This window comes from Ambystoma mexicanum, chromosome 3p (genome assembly GCF_040938575.1).
Source record: "Ambystoma mexicanum isolate Mex_15411 chromosome 3p, UKY_AmexF1_1, whole genome shotgun sequence".
NCBI lineage: Eukaryota > Metazoa > Chordata > Amphibia > Caudata > Ambystomatidae > Ambystoma > Ambystoma mexicanum.
This window is the reverse complement of record NC_090925.1, coordinates 772,348,591-772,363,201: the sequence shown is the minus strand read 5'-3', so window position 1 is coordinate 772,363,201 and position 14,611 is coordinate 772,348,591.

Here is a 14,611-nt window from a genome sequence, read left to right as displayed (position 1 = left end):
TAGATGGCGCACAATTAACATCTGGACCAGTGACCAAGTGTACAGGTGAAATGGAACTATTGTGCCATGATGGCCATCGAGAGCGCATAGTGTTTGACTTGATAAAGGCACCTCAGTTCCAGCTCATACTGTGTATGCCCTGGTTGGAGAGTCATAATCCAGCGATCGACTGGCGAAGGCACACGTTGACCTTCTCTGCAGAGTATTTGCTGACTTGTTATTCATCTCCACGAAGAACCGACCCATCTACAGATGACCTACACGATAACCGCAAGGCAGTAATTGGTATCATCGGACAGCTGCCTTCAGAATACGAGCAATACCAAGATGTATTTCAGAAGGAACAGGCCAATACCCTAACGCCACATCGGCCCTATGACTGCCAAATCGTTCTGATCCCGGGTTCCCAGGCACCATGCAGTTGCATATATGTGCTTACTTAAAAGGAAAATCAACATCTTTGTAGTCATCTAGAACAGTATTTGGCTAATGGATTCATTCGACCTTCTAACTCTCCGGCCTCTGCTCTGTTTTTCGTCCCAAAGAAGGAGAGTGACCTAAGAAGATGCATAGACTATAGAGGGCTTAACACAATTACGATTAAGAATGGGTACCCCCTATCTCTGATTCCGGTACTGCTGGAGCAAGGAAAAGGACCCAAAATTTACAATACGCTTCACCTCAGGGGAACATACCACTTGGTTTGTGTTAAAGCAGGCGATGAGTGGAAGATGGCCTTCTGTACCAAGTTCAGTTTTTTTTAGTATACTCTCATGCCTTTTGGCTTATGCGACGCGCCAGCAGCCTTCCAATACTTCATGACTGATGTCCTTTGGGAGCTGCTGGACGTTTGTGCAATGATTTATATTGATGACATTTTAATCTATTCGTCAACATGGGAGGAACACATGCGACACGTCAAGTCAGTATTGGAGAAGCTACAACAACACCAGTTGTATGCCAAATTGAAAAAATGTGCTTTCCACGTCACTGAGGTGGAGTTTCTGGGATTTATCCTGACCCCGCAAGGCATTGAAATTGACAAACGGAAAGTTGAAGCAATACTGTTGTGGCTGTCATCAACCTCCATAAAAGCAGTACAGAGTTTCTTGGGATTCGCCAATTTTTTCTGCGTTTAATTTCGGACTTTTCAAACATAGACCATCCCATCATTTTGCTGCTCTGGAAGAACAAAACCTTTACCTGGACCATTGAGGTCGAACAAGCCTTCACTCAACTCAAGCACCAGTTCACCACAGCCCCGATACTTCGACATCCGGATCCTGATGTACCATATCTGGTGGAGACTGACGCATCTAGCGTTGCCATGGGCGCTGTCCTGTCTCATCAGAACCCAGAGACGAACCAATTGCACCGTGTGACATTTTGGTGCAAGAAGTTTACTCCAGCAGAATTGAATTATACAATAACTGATAAGGGGCTACTCGCCATCAAAGCCGCCTTTAAGGAATGGAGGCACCATGGAGCGCACCATACTATCACAGTACTTACAGACCATCGTAATTTACAGTACCTGAAAACAGCCAAGACGATATCCCCTTGTCAGTTAAGATGGGCCCAGTTCTTCACAGAATTTGACTTCACAGTAACCTATCGCCCTGGTGTACGGAATGGAAAGGCAGATGCTCTGTCCCGCATGGGCTGGGACACGGAAGGAGAAGATGTATATGCAAGTCCCACACCGGTTGCTATCATCCCTGAGGACAAGGTGTTGGGAGTTGTTAAGGATTTCAATCAGGCGATACACCCTGGTTTTAGCCTAGTATGCAGCGCACAACTGAAATGCTTATTTTGTTATATATAGGTTCGATATTTGAGAGATACACCACTTATATCACACTTATATCACACCCCCTTTTCAAATACCCTGGACCAGGAACCAGGCTGATAGGTAAAGGTAATATTTATTTATTTATTTATTTATTTGGAAATTTCAAGAAAATCACACACTTTTTAATATATGGGCAGCAATCACCAATGGGGTGATAGGAACAATATGAATGTTAGCAATGCACTTAGTTTAACCTTCTATTGACACCACTACAAAACACCAGGGAATAGGAGCACTTTTGATTTTAGGTAAGATAGCACTGGAGTTAGAATTTCCCCCCGCAACATTCCCTCAACCCACAAATAATCAATTTTAAGTGGATAAACAGAATCAGCAGGTAATCAGGAATGACACATAAGAAACAGAATAGAAAGCCGACTTTCTCACCCCAAACAAGAGAGAAAAACAGATTTAAACCCTGGCAATGCTAAAATGACACTCAGAAATGGATGGATAAACAATGAATGTGTCTAAAACTCTTGAAACAAAAACAATTATTTACTGGAGCAACACTGGAAAGATACTAGCAATCACAAGCAATGGATTGAGCAAAAGTATACAATTCAAAATTGAATGGAAGATTGAAAACGGTTTATAACCAAAATGACACGTTGTAAAATTACACACTTTTGCAAATCCCGTCTGAATTTACCAAAACGGTTTCTAATACAAACGGGTGAAATATTGTAAATATCTGGGTTGGGGTGTAGCTATGGATCCTAGGTACAATATGAAAGTGAAATGAGGTCTCTAGCTGTTAAATTGAGTGAGTTATGCCAGATAGAATGAGGTGCGTTTTTGGAAAAATAAAGGCACGAAAAAGGAACTGAAATCAATTTTGACAAGGACAGTTTACTTTACGCTAGGGCATTCAGGCTAGGCTACCAGCTTGAGACACAGTAAACTCCGGAGTTGATCCGCGGAATCAACCCTAGCACCTCCGCGCCCGCCCTGGCGGACCCAGTCCGATCACCCGAGGGAGGACTAAGGGCTTAGGATTTTACAAAACAGAATTATTTAAGATATTGGCGCCAGCACAAGGAATCAAAGCAGGGTAGCAAGAATGATTAAGGATAAGATGACTTGGAGATTGGGATGGAACAACACAAGGCAAGGTTTACTATGTTTCTATGGTTCCTATTGATACTCACAGTTCACTTTTAGTTTCGGTTTTGGACAGTCAGCGCTCTGGATCACCACACGGATCTGGTCTAACACGGGCGGCCGGACAAACTCAGCGGGGCAGAGTCAGCTGGACAGGGACTGGATACCAAAGGATAGTTCTTCAGGACTGGCAATTCTGGTGACTGGATACTATAGGGCATCAGGATAGCAGCAGCATGCAGTGGGTGGCAGCAAACCAGGTATTTTCAGGATGCTTCCCCAAAACACTACAGTGCTTCCCTTGGTTATGGGGATTATTTTAGAATTGAGGCATAGCTGAAGCAGGATCAGCAATTGCTTGGCCTTGTAGTTGGGATCTGGAGTTTAGATGGATAGATGCAAGATGAACAGGAGAGAACAGCTCAGTGGCACATCCACTGAGCTTTGAAGATGCCTATTTTTGTAGTAAATGCTACTTCAAATGTACTTCTATTTAGAGTTCAGATTTTATAATACTTCCTGTGTAGTCAACCATCCATAGATCAACTCCTATTATTTACTTAGATTTCAATCACTCTTACACTCTTGTTTTTCAAGTTTTTCTTTATTGTGATTCTTATGGCAGAAGTCCTTGCCGATGCATTTCGGACTATGTCCTTCCTCAGGGCGAGTTTCTAAAAAACATGAACAGCTTGGGGTTAACTTCACCCCAAATGTAATCAACTCAAGATAAACAATACAATTTGCAATTATTATCATTCATAATCATTCTTTTAAAGTTGTTTATGCCACTAGAATAACACATACCTGCCAGCTTTTAGTATGCTTTCCTTATTGCTCAATCCCTTCCATTCATAGTTATGCGTGACACACTGTTTGGCTGCAAACCGCTATTATTTTAGCCTCCTATGCCACATCCCATGAGAGTATACAAGGGTTTAATAAGCTTTAAAGATGCCTGCGTTGATACTCATGGTTACTTGTACATGCATGGATGTCCTGTAAAGAAATCAACATTACCCTTCTTAGCATCCATTTTGAGGTATATGTCCTAATTCTCGTGCTTGTCATCTTACTGATTGACACGTGTTATAAAAAAATTAATGAAAAGGCAATTCCATTGCTGGCTTACCTCATCAGACTGCCGATGAAGTGCACTTCCAAACTGATTCCATTTTAGAAACTCAGGGTTGTATATTGCATTTAACCAGTCCTTTCTAAACAAGGACATGAGTATGTTAGAAACCTTGCATGTATTTACCAACTATATATATATATACAGAAACGGGCGTTTTGTAACAATGCTTACTTGTTCGCGCTTCCGTCAAGGGGTGTGTCGAGGGTCCGCAGCGTTGTGGTGTCCGGGGCAACGGAGGTCCCCCCTGGCAACAGAACGCTGTGTGCCGCCCGCCCTCCTTACAAATTATACGTTATCGCGTACGCACACGCGATGACGCAATGTGGTACTCCCTTGATGTTAGGGAATTATAGTTCAATACCAGACGGTATCTAGGTGCTAATCAATTATAACCATGCTCGAGATCAAAATACGAGGACCCATCGGGTACTTTGAATCTGCATCTTACTTTCTGAATTGTGTTTAGACAAAATAGGATCTATCTAATGACTTGTAGTATAACGTGCAATATTTTTTCTCTCTCCAATGTTGTCAGAGGGAGGCAGCACTTTCAATGCACCTTGCATATGGAAATTGCTAGTGAGTGCTTGGCTGAGCCATGACACTCAGCGGATGTTTCCCATCCTATTGGTGATATAAGTGCAATCAATATATCGAGTGTCTATTATTAATGTCTTTAAATAAACAACCACATTAATATGTCATACCTGATTTGCTGTTAGATATAAATGGCTCTATACATGTTATACATATGATTTATATGGCATAGAATGGTTATTCATTAACAATTGTTGTTTCTATATCGCATCATTGCTCATACACGTTCCCGTTCATTATTAGAGATACAAGTAGGCAACATGTTTTTGGTGATTACTTTTGTGGGTAACCTATTTGCATCATACGAAGTTCATAGAAAACAAAATAAGTCCAGTTCTTCATTCAAGCCTGCAGGAGCAACTGTTCCAAGCCTGTCAATCCAAAATGCTTCACGTTGTTCGAGTTTTTTTGTTGTGCTCATACGTAAATCTTTGTTTCTGATTACTTCCAGAATTTGAAACGTCATTTGTGATAGCTGGTGTTTACAATCTTGAAAGTGTCTTGATATGGGTGAATGATGGTTGTTTGTTCTTACATTAGATTTATGTTCATTTCAGCGTATGCGTGCTTTGCGACTGGTTTATCCAACATATGTGAGACCACATGGGCATTTGATTGCATACACTACATTCTGTGTTTCGCATGTAGTGTAATCTTTCAATGGAATTTTTTCACCGGTTCATGAGTGAGTTATAATGATGCCCTTCGTCACATTGTTACAGTTGTTGCATGAAAGACATGGATAAGTTCCTGTATATTTACTGCGTTGTTTTTTAATTCGATTTGGGTTAGAATCCACTAAGAAGTATTTTAAATTGTGGCTTCTTTGGAAAGCAAAGATGGGTTTGTTATTGAAATTGCCTTGTAATCTTGTGTAAAATTCTAGTAATGGCCAATGTTTCAGTATTGTTTTCTGGATCCTATTAGATTGGATGCTGTACTTACTTACACACACAAGTTGTGGGTCTGTTTTGTTGTCTTGATTTTTTGGTACTAACAAATGGGCTTGTTCTTTTTGATCCACTTTTTGTTTAGCCTCCTGGAGTTTTGGTTCTTTGTACCCTCTTGCTCTGAATTTGTTGAGCATTTTGGTTGATTCACATTCCCAGTTTGTGTCGGTATTGACAATTCTTTTAACTGTTAGTAATTGGCTGTATGATGCAAGATGAAGACAGGAACAGGACGCCGGCGTAAGAATCAGGAATTAGTGTGTTTCTTGAGTGCTAGTCAGGGGCCCTTATTTATAATGCCAGATGACATCATTACAGTACATGACAGGGGCAGAATTCACTACACACGCCCCTAACAATAGGATTGGGGAAGGGCATAGTCTCTGCCTTGCTCACAATTGGTTGGATATCAGAAAAGTGATGTGATGTTTATGAAGTGATTTCTACTGTATCTAGAAACTCCCACATTTCCTTTAGTGAAAATCCGATTTTGCCAAAAACATATATTTATGCAGTTGCCACCTCTTAGTAAATCAGATACATAGGTTACATATTTTGTGCAGCACAGATTAGTCCAAACCGCCAGTCTGTGTGACCTTATTTCACCTTTCTGACGTATTCTGGTCATTTTTCACATTAAAGATTTGGCCCACAATTCCCCAATTTTATACAGAGATGTGAATTGTCCCCAGGGATGCATGTACAGAATTTGACATTTGTAACATGGATGCTTTTCTGGTAATACAACATATATCACAATTTATGTACAGAGTGTGTCACAACATTCTACCAAGTTTTCAAACACAGCCCACAATTCCACTTTTTTTTATGCTGTAAAAATTCCACATTTTTACCAATTTTGACAGCTGAGATATAAGTCTTTTTAAAGTTCTCCATAAAATAGTCTTAAGACAAATGGGGGTCATTGTCTGTCATTTAATTTCATCCCAGATAACACCAGCTGGCAGTTTCTTCCAAGCAGGATAGGGGGCCTCTCTCTTAATTGAAGGTTTTAATGCCCTTCACACTTGACAGGTGAGTGTCCCAGGACTGCTATTGTCCCAGCCTGGAGCAAAGACGAATGTCTGATGAGCATGTGAACTGTCATTGTGCTATCCCATTCAATGTTTTTCAAGCTGGTATTTCGCACCTAAGTGTCCTAGATTTAGGGTGTATCTCCCTTCCTAGGAGGAGTTTCATAGCTGGCAACTGGAATTACAGGTTTCTGAGAGCTTGCAACTCCAGCCTATGTGTTTTAAACTGTTTAATTTCTTACTTTAATTAATTCGGTTTGCAGCTCCTCAGATTGCCACTGTCTTGGCAGCTGTAGTCATTTTCCTTGCCGCAGGACTCTTCTCTAAAGAATAGATACAATTCTCCTTGACCTGGCTCAGAGGGTAAAAAGTCTCTTTGAACTGCTGCGCCTGGATACATTTTGTCAAGAAATAACTGTGTGAGTGAAAATGAAGTTGCTTTTGATTTCTCTGAGAGCTGGTTTTAACTGGACCTTTTTACTCACAGTGGTTTCAGAATGACAGATGAAATTGGCATCAAAGCAGCATTTTGAAAGGGTGAAAACGTTTTCCTTTTGAAGGGGATTATGGCTTTTGCAGCAATGGCAGGCTTTCCTTTTCACTTGATTCCATATTTGTTTCAGAACACACTGGCATATTTTTCAGTGTGTCCCCCTGTTCCATTTTGCGCGAAGTGTGTGAGGCAAAATGGTGCAGCCATTTTTCTGTTGTTGGTGCCAAAAGCAGTTTTGAGGTCCTGGTGCACACAGGAGCCAGTGCAGCCAGGTTACTGTTTCTTGTGCACAGGCAGTTCAGTGATGTAAGGCAATGCCGTTGAGTGGGTCAATATATCCCATACATCCCCCTCCCCAACTTCTCCTGGGCTTTCCAAGTCGAGGGGGAGTCGGGCAAGTGGAATTTCTCCATGGGTCACAGCAGGGTCCGGCAGGGCTGAGTCCCTCATCCATCAGCGAACTGTGCATCCTGCTCCTCCTGTTGTCTCTGGATGGAACGTGGAATGACCCCCCTGCTTTCCCTGGGATATTTCTTTCATAATGTAGAGCGACACTCCAGATTTCCTTGGGTTTCTCCTTCCGGGTCCCCGAGGAGGTCCTCCTTGGTAAGGACGGTGCAACCAGTACGAATCTGTAAAACAGAACACAAACCGGTTACAACAATTTCCCACTAACTGTCCTCCAATCAGGATAACATCAGTGGGATACGCATGCATTCAGTGACAATTGAAATATTCCTATGCTTCAGATGTATCCCCCACTGGGTTTTCTATGGACTCCTCTATTTGTTGCAAAGTGTGCCTGGGGTGGCAACTCTTTAGCTGATTGATGTAGACCCACTTCTCTTCTGTCAAGTCACCTTTGGGGATGTGGATTCTGTAGGCGACAGGTGAGATTTTGTCTACAATTTCAAAAGGTCCCCGCCAACATTTGCGCTCTTTGGTCTGGTTCCTTTGGAAATTGTACAAGTAGACCCTGTCTCCTACTTGGTATTCCTTTTTGGTGGTTTTTAGATCATTTAGAGTCTTCATGCCCTCTGCAGATCTTTCTAGATTCCGCTGACCATACGCAAAAGCATGTTGAGGGTGTTTTCTTAGGTTCCAAACATACTCATGAGTTGTGGAGGTGTTAATCAGTGTCTGCTCCTGTGTTGTATAGAGCAGATGCTGAGGTAGCACCATCCTTCGTCCAGTCATCAGCTTAAATGGAGACATTTAGTTGCAGAAGAAGGTGTAGATCTGATGGCCATCAGGACAAGCAGTAATCAGATGTCCCAACTTGGCCCAGAATCTGCCACAAACGTTTTTTAAATGCTCACAATGGTTTTATTGTACCTCTTAACCCCACCACTAGAGTACAGCCGTATGCAATGTGAAGTTTTCTTTTTACCCCAAGTATCTCCCACATCTTCGTCATCACCTCGCTGGTGAAGTGACTACCTCGGTCTGACTCCTTTGGGGTAGGCCAAAACGCGAGAAGATGGGATTGATCATCAGGGCAGCTGCTGTTTCTGCCCTGCAATTTGGGGCCGGGAGACATTCCACCCATTTGGTAAACAAGCATGTTACGGTTAACATGTACTTATTTCCCCTAGAGGAGCGAATCGTGGGCCTGATTAAATCTACTTGTAAATCTGACCAAGGCAGTGTTATCCCCCTCTTCTGGAGGGGAGCTCATTGTGAGGGTGAAGTTGGCTGAAATTGTGCACACACAAGACACCCCTTCAAGTATTGGTCGAGGTCCTGCCCCATGTGTGGCCAGTAAGCAACCTCTCGCAGGATTTCTAAAGTAGTGTGAAACCCCTGATGACTGGCTGTGGCTGCATCATGGGCGTGACTTAGCATCAGGCTTCGGAATGAGGTAGGGGCCACCCACTGGTCACAACCAGATATATGGATCTCCTTACCAACAAACCGTTTAAGATTCTGAATATTTTTGGACATTTCATCAATACCCTGAGGTCCTCTTTCCCAACGTAATCGGTATCCGTCAGGGTAAAGTTCTCAGGGTCCTCAATGATTTGATAAAGCGTACCAATAATCGGATCCCCTTTTTGTGCTGTGATTAAATCAGCATCTGGGGTCTCCTTACTCCATTGGGCAGTTGAGAGTTCATTGTGAGCATTTGTCTGGGACCTATTGATAACAGTGACCTGGATTTCCCCCAACAGAGACTCGATCTCGAGGAGATCCCACTGGATGGCTACGGTTTTAGCCAGCTGATCGGCTAGGTCATTTCCAGTTTTGTCTGGCCCCTCTATTCTGGAATGACCCTTGATCTTCTTCCAATAGATGCTCATCCCACTAGAGGTGACCAGATCATCAATATTTTGGATGAGTTTGCCATGTTTGAGCAGTTTGTTGTTAGCACATAGCATGCCTCTGGTTTTCCAATTTACCAGGTGCTCCACGAGCCCATTCCGGACATAATCTGAATCGGTGAAAATGACCGGTTTGTGGAGTTGGTGTTGGACAGCAGTGAGGATGGCTTTATGAACTACCATCAGCTCTGCCACCTGACTACTACGGGGACCGATGTTGTACCCAGCAGAGGGTTCGGGGCATCATTTACCCAGGCATTCCCAACGCCGGCCACCAGTTCCTTTTCCCCGTTGTTGTCAACATGGTAGGAGCACCCGTCCACATAAACGGTGGGCATTCCCTCGCACGTGTCTTCTTCATAGACTTTGTGCGGGGAATTCTGGTACGCCTCCATGTTGCCCTGGGTTTTAAGACTTTCGTCATCAAGACAGTTTTCTCTGGCACAATCATGCAAGTCAGCCAGACCTTGCGCGAGGGGACTCTTCTTGTTTTGGCCATATCTGACCTCCACAGGAAAGCCTTGCATTGACAAAATCCAGGAAGTAATTCTGGAATTACTCACATTTCCAACCCAGATTCTGTCACTTTGGAGATATTGCAAAGGCTGGTGTGGAGTCTCCACTATGATGTGTTCCCCTGGATGAACGGGTGGTAATTTTTCAATGACCACACTGTTGCCAGGAGTGCCTTCTCACAATCGTTGAATTTTTCCTCCACAGAGGATAAAGTCTTGCTTGCATAGGAGATGACTTTATTGACCTTGTTGTGCTTTTGATATAATACTGCAGTCAAGCATGTATTCGAGAACCCTGTCTCCAAGAAGAACTCCTTGTTTTTGACAGGGTAAGCTAGACAAGGCGCTTGTGAGAGGCTTCTTTTGAGTTGCTTTACTGCCTCGGCTTGTTCTGGACCGCACTCCCACTTGACCCCTGCTTTCAACAGATGGATCAGGGGTCTTGTGATCTCTGCGTAATCCTCAATGAACTTCCTACTGTAGTTAGTTAGTCCAAGGAGGCTCCTTAGCTCACGCAGAGTTGTGGGGTCTTTAAGTTTTAGGAGTGCTTCCACTTTCTTTTCCTGGGGACAGAGACCCTCAGGGGTTATCTCATGCCCCAGGAAGTTGACACGGGTTCTGCACCATTGTGCCTTTTGAAAGGAGAGTTTTGCTCCGGCAACACTCAACTGTGTCAGAACATAACAGATTTCTGCTATATGTTCCTCCACAGTTGAGCTTTTGATCAGGACATCATCTACATAGGACAGGTTACCCCTTTCACCCAGGTCAGGCATGGCCTTATGCAAGAAGATGTTAAATTAGTTGCCGGAGTTTATGTATCCGAAGGGAGTCCGGGTCCATGTTTATTGTGCCCCCTCGAAGGTAAAGGCCAGCTTGTATTGGTCCTCCCTACTAACAGGTACAGTCCAGTACCCATTGGTCAGGTCAATGGCAGTATATACCCTTGACCCCTGGATATGGGCCAGCCCCTGGTCAATGTAGTGGAGAGGCCATCGGGACATGTGGACCCATTTGTTCAGCTCCCTCAGGTCAGCATAGAGTCTCCACTGGCCGTTGCGTTTGGAGTCATACCAGGGTCTGTGGGAATTGGGAGTTGAATGGATTTCGGTGCGACCACAGTCATATGAGTCCACCGCAAAGAGATCTTGAAAATCTAAGAACACCTGCTTCAACTTTTGCTCCAGAGTCTCACAGGCATCAGCTAGGTTGACTCTCTCTTCAACCATCTGCCTGAAACCTGGAAAGACTTCTGGTTTTGCTATTTCAGCAGCCTCCTCCAGCTGGGTGGAGAGGTCCCTGGTTAAAGTATTGACCTGGACAGAGGCTTTCAGGCAAGGGAGGCAGTCCTTGTGGACCTGGAAGATCACCTCATCCCGCCCGATGTCACAGGTCACCTCTTCCTCACCGTAAGGGCAGGAAGAGTACACCAGGAAATTCCCCCCTTGCCGGGTGAAGATCCTGTCTGGTGTTATGTCATTGTCACTATCACTGTCAAAACAGTCATTGGGGATTGGTCCTATCAGTTCATTACCTAAATCCATGGAAAAATGTCAGTCATCAACCGCTATTCCAATAATGATGCCTGCGCCCAGAGTGATACTCCTAAGGTCGCTGTTATCGATCAATATTGGAATGGTGTTGTGTTCTACATTGACTAATAGTGTTGGGTTTAACCCCAACCCTTGCTGTTGAAGATGGGCATTGAGGTGTACATATGCTTCAGGATTTTGCAGTTTCTGTCCTCTTTTAATTTTTAATTCAAGTGGGAATAGTCATGTCCGTCCTGGGATGGTGACCTCCTCTCCAATTTGAACTTCAACTGCATACAGCAGCAATTGGGCTGACCGAAATGCTTTCTCTGCATTATCAAAGTCCATGGGATTGCCCCTTAGTCGGGATCAGGATTTGTAATTGATCAGGTCCAAATTAATGGCAAACCGATTGAGAATGTCACTGCCTAAATAGAATGCGGCAGGGACATCTCGCACGACTCAATAATTATGCACTATGCTTTTGTTTCCGATAGAGATTTTGAGCATACACCGGCTAGGCAGGAGATGTTTGGAGTTGGGAGTTTCGAGGCCCATTTCCCACTTATTTATCAATTTAAATGTGGGAATGGCTGGAACTTTTGGGAGCTGTCGGAACATGGCTTCGCTGATTAAGCTCTTCCCGTCGTTCACGCACACTCGGGTGAGACCAGATTCCTTTCCCTCATTTAACTAAATAGGGATGAATAACTGTTGTCTTATTTTCTGAATGTCAGCTAAACTTTGAGCTGGTTTCTCATCACTCTTGGCTATGGAATTGGGATATTCAGATTGTGAATTGGTATAGAATTTCAAGTATTTCCTTCCAGCGTGGAATGCCACTTGAAACTGGAAGGAAGGTTGATTGTCAGAAATGGAGAGGAGTTCCCATCACCAGTTTGTTGTCCTACAGCAATTACTGTCACGTCAGGTACTTGGTTGTTCTGAAAATGGAACTCAATATGATCTGGTTTTTGTTCAACCATGTGGCATGTGCCATTTAAACTAACATGGTTGACGCTATGTTTTAATTCTATGGTCTGTTAGTCTGGGTCCAGAGGACCTTGTTCACACAGTCTATTAGGGGGGACAACCTATGCAGGATGTCATTCCCCAGTAGACAGGGTGTGCCCTCTGGAGTCACGACTATGACCGGGTGTTTCACCTTGTGTCGCCCAATTTTTATTTCCAAATCCACAGTCCCCTCAACAGAAATTTAATTCCCATCAAAGTTCTGAAGTTGTCCTGGAAGAGGGGTGAGAGGGATCTAGTATCTCTCCCCCTTCCTGTTTTCAACTGATCAAAGGCTTGGGATCCGATGTCCACCAGTGCCGAAAATGTACATTGCCCTTGGACTTGGACTGGGGCATAAAATCTACCCTCCTTCTCCAATGTGCAAAGGTAATGGGCATTCTGGGTAGGTTTGCAGGTCAATTTCCTTATTTTTGACTCTGATACAGGGGTGGTTTGGTCATGATTCAGTGTTGGAGTTTAGGGATCTGAAAAGAGAATTTGACATTGGGATATGTGGGGAGTTTTAGGCTCCCCTTCTTCTGATTCTGGGCCGCCCCCCTTTTTGGTGGCAATCAGCAGACTTGTTTTGGACAGTGTGGTTTCCTTGATGCTCATTCTGGGATTCAATGATGGACGATTCTGACTCAGTCCCCACATTCACCCAGTCTTCGATTGGATCTCTTGGGACCCATTTTTCTTCGGCAGGAGTTCCCCCGTCCCTGAAGGAGAACATTTTTACTCAGAATCCTCTGAGGATTCCTCTCCTTCAAATTAGAGGACACTAACCTCCTCCATAAAATGGGCCTTTATAGATTCTTTATTTCTCCTACTCACCCTCTGTTCCCTGGGTTGCAGACTTTCGGGGGCAGGAGATTGTTGTTCCGGTTCCTGGGTGTCCAGGGGTTTTCCACAGGTGAGGAAGGAAGCTTCCTCTAGGGCTTTGCACCTCCCTCCCCCGTGCCTCCTCCTCTGGAACCGGTGAGTTGTCAGGTTGCTCTCCCCGTCATTGTTCTGGAGTACCAGACCCTTGATTTGTGGGGTTCTGAGGCGCCATGTTCATTTGAGGGTTCTGTTGAGCCCTCAACATGCGACCCAGATCCTGGGACAGGTTCTGGACCTGGTGCTCCAGTTGGGACACCTGTTACGGCTGGTACGGGGGTCTCTGGTCAACCCTAGGTGAGTCACGGGAAGGGTAACTATCCCTTCTCCCATAGTACCCTGGGTATTGAGAATTTTGGTAACCCTCCACCCTTGGTCTCCCCACTTCCGGATTGGGCTCTTGAAAGCGGGGAAAGAAAGGAGGGTTGTCCTGCAGGTTGGGATTTTGTGGGTACCGGGGAAAGAAACTCAACCCAGCATTTGGAGGATTACTGCCCTCCTGGGGAAAGTTAGGAGGGAAGTTTCCCTGGGCAGCACTTACCTGGTTGGACCCCCCCTTGGGCTGGGGGAGTCCATACATACCCCAGGATTGGTCTGTTACCCTTGTATCGAGGGCTGATGTAATCAGGGGAGTTAGGGGTCCCATTTGTGGGATTACCTCCCTGGCTACCAGCTGCTTGGGATTGGCTGAAAGGGCCTTCTGGGTCTCTGATTGGGTTGATTTGGTACAGGTATATTTTTAGGCCCCCCCATCTCCAGATCTAAAATGGGGGCAACCTTCACCTCCACCGCCTTAGCAGCAGCAGGGGTGTTGGCTGGTTTGGCATTTTTGTTTGGATTTTTGTTATCTGCAAGTTTTTGGACCTCATAAATGCGGGTCGCCTGCTCTATGGCCCAGTCCAGCAATCTTTCCTCATGAAAATCCCTCACCAGCTGGGTCATTATGTATTTTGGGAGTGCATGAAAGAAGGTGATGATAAACTCCCGACTATCTGTGCGCACCCTCCTTGTGGTCTGTGCAAATGCGCGTTTGACCTCCTGCACAAATTCTTGTGGGGCCTGATCTTCTCTGCACTGGAGATTATAGGCCGCCTTGCCGGCCTCTTGGGGGTTTCTGTGTGCAGAGAAATGTTTCAAGATGGCCGCCCTGTAGGTGGACCATCTTGAGTGGTTCTGGTCATC